This window comes from Haplochromis burtoni, unplaced genomic scaffold (assembly GCF_018398535.1).
Source record: "Haplochromis burtoni strain Fernald_Lab_line unplaced genomic scaffold, NCSU_Asbu1 Contig_262, whole genome shotgun sequence".
Lineage (NCBI taxonomy): Eukaryota > Metazoa > Chordata > Actinopteri > Cichliformes > Cichlidae > Haplochromis > Haplochromis burtoni.
In genome coordinates, this window is record NW_024582623.1 from 654,841 (window position 1) to 660,050 (window position 5,210).

The following is a 5,210-nucleotide window of genomic DNA, read 5'->3' on the forward strand; positions in this document are numbered from 1 at the left end:
GTGTGTGTGTGTGTGTGTGTGTGTGTGTGTGTGTGTGTGTGTGTGTGTGTTCAGTGGAGAGTGTATGGTGTAGATTACTACTTAACAAAAGATCCTGAATCCAAACCAGTCAGGGTATGTGAGCCTTACAGAGGTGAACTGCACTTAACTGTAATTCTCACAGCATTATTTAATAAGTCTGGTCTGCCAGCATTCACACATTATTCCATTATTTACCCCGAATGCTTGTACTTGTGTCAAATATGTAAATATTAATTTGGAATTTGTTGTTTTTTAAAACAGATTTTGTTAAATAGTCCATTAACTGAAAATACTGTATAGATGTTGTCTGTTCTTAATATCACTTTTCTGACCAGTTATATTAGTTCTTAATAACTGATTAAGTCTGATGTTGTGTGCTGGGCAGGTGATTTACATTGACAGTATTAAAGAGTTTCAGTGCCTTTTGCTTCACCTGCTGTACTGTAAATGGGGCTAATCAGAGTAAGACTGTTGTACCATACAGAATTATTTAACAGCAATATCTGAAAAATTAGATACAAGAGGTCCAGAAGCTGCTCAGCTGGCTGTGGAAGCTGTGAGAGATTTCACACGGATATTTGAGTTATTTTTTTAATGTGAAAATTTGATTGGGGAAGCTTTGATGAGTGATAAACAATATACCTGAAGTACACTATCATTATGCTAGAAAGATAATACTGTCTCAGGGAGGATTCACACAAAAGCATTTTGGGCTTTGACTTTTTTCGCTTCTCATTCACTTTAAAAGGGGGGGTGTCTCGCAATGCTGAAGTGAATTAAGGATCCGTCGCTTTGCTTGAAATTGTTGAAAACTGTTGAAGCACCATTGCAGGCATCAGCCAATCACATCTTGTTTATTGTGATATATATCCACAGAGAGCGTCATTGGTTGGCTGATAACACCGTTTGGCATCAAAATGTAGGAGAAGGTGATCACTGAGGGAAATAATCAACCTGCTGTATATAGAGATGTCACCATAGCCAATGCTTACAGTACCGTTTAATAGAAAAATGCAACAGTAACTGTATTTTTTTATATCAGGCAGCACATGTATCAAGGCAGCAGTTCTTCCAGTACTAAAAGAGTGTTCTATCCTTACATACTGAAGAAGAAAAAGATTAAAGCCCACAAGTACCAAAGAAAGTAGAAGACAACTACTGCAGAAAGGCAGAGTTAGATATGGGATATGGAAGTGTGTTTTGCTTGGGGGGTTACCAAGGAATGATAACTGATTTGTAAAAGGCAATATACAAACAATGTGTTAGTGTTTTTTGGACTAAGACAGGAAATACTTCTTCAGCTACTCGACCAGTATATTTTTGATATTTCGATGACCCTTGTTGTATAATTACTATGCTATTGCTAACTGGTAATTAAAGGTAGTCTATATTCTGTCAACAGAATATAGTTGCTGAACGATCATGCCACTAAAGACCCTTACCCTGCCACCCCCCAAAAAGGTGTATTAAAAAAACGTGTGACAAGTGTAAGATGTATAGAATAAAAATGTATAGGAAAGGGGACTTAATTTATATTGGCTTCTCACATGACATCATGTGCACATTTTTCAAAAGCTGTCTGGCATATTAGATCAGATACAACCACTGATCATGGGGGCAAAATGAGGTTCCTGGAGGCTGCCACTAGGTGAAATCAATTGCAAAGAGGGTTCTGCACCATGAATTGCCTTGTCCTTTGTAGCAGATTGCTGTAGTCACCTATAAATTCCTATGGAAGACACCAATTTGTCTGCAAACACTTAGTAACTACCAGCCAAAGATTATTAAAGCTTTAAAAAATGAGACACAACCCAGAAATAAGAGAATTTGCCTTCAAAGTAAAAGTTGTGTGTTAGCGCTGCAACCAGTGCGTGCCATCTCTTGTTTGTGTTGGAGTTTTCAGTTTCACTCAGACTTGGAAATTATCTGCCAAGTGATTGCAGTGTCTTCCATACAAACTACAGGTGACTACATCAATCCGCTACTGACGAAAGCAGTCACAAAGAGGTGTGTGTGTGTGTTTATTTGTTTGTATCTGAGTTTTACTGAGTATCACTGAGCCTTGGGCTGCCAGTGAGATACATAAATCTGGCACCCTGAGTCCCAGGAAAGTACAGACAGCCGTTACTCCAATCTGACATCCTGATGGCCAACAGTAAAAATATCCCTCAGCCTTAAGCCGTGTTCCCATATAAAGTGATATCCCTTTTGTTGCTGACATCTAGTTGCTACTGGATATTCCAGGCGTGGGTGCTTACGTAACCCTCTGGTATATTTCGCAGCCTGTCACATGTCAGTCAACAGTAGTTCTCACGCCTAGTTTTGCTCACCTCAAAGTTAAATAAGTGATAAGTGCCCATTTCCCAGCTATTGTTTGTCCTGTTATTGCTACAAATCCTCAAATTTCACAACAATCTGTTATCTCTATGATATTCATACATTTGCCATGAGGTTCCCCTGCATGATTGGCTTATCCCTCAGTCCATATGTACAGAGAAGGAGTATCATAAGCGCATTATCAGAGCAGCGGGACTTTCAGTCCTCTATCAGTGCGGAAAAGCAGCACTGAGCTGTAGGTCACCTGCTTTTCGTTACGCATTATCAAACAAAAGAAAGTTGTACATTAACACCATGTGCTAGTGCCAACAGATGACAACAAGTACAGACTGCTTAATTATGTTTTGATCAGTGTCTCACACAACGCAGGTGGTCTGAACGCCGTCTGAAGACTGCCCACTGCTATGTTCAGGATCAATCCAAGTTAGCACCATATTGACTCCCTGGAATCTTGATACGCTCCACCATCAGGTGGGGAAACTGTTGTCAGCGACACTGAATCTCTGCCTGTGTTTAAACAGTGACTTTTACATCCTCGGGGTTATTGCTTCTGTTTATCAGCACACAGGAAGATAATAGCCCTTTTGATAGCTGAATAAAAATAGCAACATTTTTGGTGTTCATCCAATGAGCATTCACCAAAGAGAAGTCAGATTCTCCCTGCAACCAATCTGAAGTCAAAGAGCATTTTGTCAGTTGTCTTCAAAATGTGCCACATTAACTCTATCCCCACCACTCACAGGATATTCCAGCAGTAAGTGTTTTTGCATTATAAGACACCGTAAAAAGCAAAGTTTTCTTTCCGTATCCATATTAGAAGGTGCTTTCAGCTGCTCCCTTATTTCCCAAGGGTTAACCACAGCAAATGAGTCTGCACGTTTAATTTGGCGCATATTTTGCCCTTCCTGATCCATCCACCCATCCATCCATTCGCTTCCACTGGAGCCTATCCCGGCTGTCATAGGGCGAGAGGCAGGGTACACCCTGGACAGGTCGCCAGTCTGTCGCAGGGCCCCTTCCTGATCCAATCCTCCCATTTATCCAGGCTTAGGACCAGCACTAAGAGTAGCTTGACACCCAGAGGGTAGATTTGTGTCTCCTCCCAGTTCTGAACCGGGGGGAGTTTTCAGACCATGGAGCCACTTCTTTGCATAATCTCTGCATAACAAGAATATGATCATAAATGATGCCAGTGAAAGTTCAAAACAATACTCTTGTGGGAAATTAAATATCTAAGGATCAGAAAGGGGAAAATGTTTTACAGTGTATATAACTGGGCAAGATATCCTTAACATTTTAATTGTGTTATAGATTTGTAGGCATGTAACACTGTACGAGGGACAGTTAAAGAAAAAATAGAATACGGCATGGCATCATTCTCCTGTTTTGCCAAAGTTGTCCACATTGCACTGGAATTCTCAAACAACAACAATTCAAATGGGGAAGAGGAGCTCAAGTTATATTTTTATTATAGTGTATGCACATATGAGCAGCAATTTAGTTTTTTCTCTTGGACGCCTAAAATTGCAGCATGTAAAAAGTTGATGTCAACATCTCAGGTTGTCAGATTTAAAGAACATTAAAGGGCCAGAAAGGGTAAAACAGCATTTCACAATAGAGAATTTCTAGTTGACAGCATGAGTGCAAAGACTTTTCAAAACTCTGACGGTGGTGCATGTTTAAAAAACAACAACTTGTGTTTGATGTCTTGACTGGATAGGGGGATAAAAAAAAAAAGCCCAATCCACTAAACAAATCAGTCTTCTGTGCCCAACAAGTATGTGACAGGTTTCTGGGTTTAGTGCTGCTTGTGTCAGGTCTGAAGAGTTTTCCATTATGGAGAGATGAGTTTACTGTTTACTGCATGTGGCACAACTGAACATATTTTCTGTCTTGCTGAATGTGAGACAACCAACCCTTATTAACAAAAACAACACAGCAGAACAGATTCCCATGTAATACAGACATGGCCGCCGTACCACACGCTCAGAGATGTGTGTTGAGGGGGTTATATCTGAAGAGGGGTGCTTATGTTCCTACAATCAGACCCCCACCCACCCCCAAGAAGCTCTTATTGTCCCCACACTATGATAACATGCAGCAGTGATGAGTCCCAGCGTACAGAACTGCCCTAAAATCTCTGAAACGAACCTCTAAAATCTCAAGACGTATACTGACGGCACTGCAGAGAACATAAATAATATGTAGCTGCTGCACAGAACGCTCTGTTACAGTCAATTGCAGGCTCTCTCATCGCTGCCAATCAGGCGGGTTTTCTTTCTGTTTTCTGTTTTTTTTCCTTGTGAGATCCGCGGAAGCTGGAAATGAATGCGACGCCTAAACATATAGGCGCGATCGCTCCACATTTACCCTGCAACATGGACATCTGGATTCATTATTGATGCTGTGTTGGTGCTGCTGCATGTGGAAAGGGTGGGTTTGGCGCACGGGGAGTCGTCTACGAAAAACCCATCTCTCTCTCTTTCTAACACACACACACAGATAGAAAAGCACAGACAAACACACACACGTATCCCCCCCCCTTTTTTTTTTTTTAAACAGATACTCGAACCTTAACTTCATGCAGACTGGCCTGTTCACACCCTCTCTAAGAGAAGGAGGCCTTGTTGGGGGACCGGGAAACACGGCCTGAACATGCTTCAGGTGTGCGCTTCCCGCAGTAGCGAGACTGCGATGCTGAGCCAATGCAGCGGCAACACACGCCCCTCCGCTCCGCTTCTCGCTGCCTGCTTGTCAACACACACACACACACACACACACACACACACACACACACACACACACACACACACACACACACACACACACAGATTCCCCTCCACGTCGAAGGA

The 5,210-nt window shown here is 41.8% G+C and overlaps 1 protein-coding gene across 3 annotated transcripts in view; it reads right to left on the reverse strand.

Annotated features, from left to right (window-relative positions):
• Window positions 1-5,210, reverse strand: part of nhsb (Nance-Horan syndrome b (congenital cataracts and dental anomalies)) — a 55,550-nt gene that overhangs the window by 49,239 nt on the left and 1,101 nt on the right. The gene's annotated exons all lie outside the window — the stretch shown is intronic.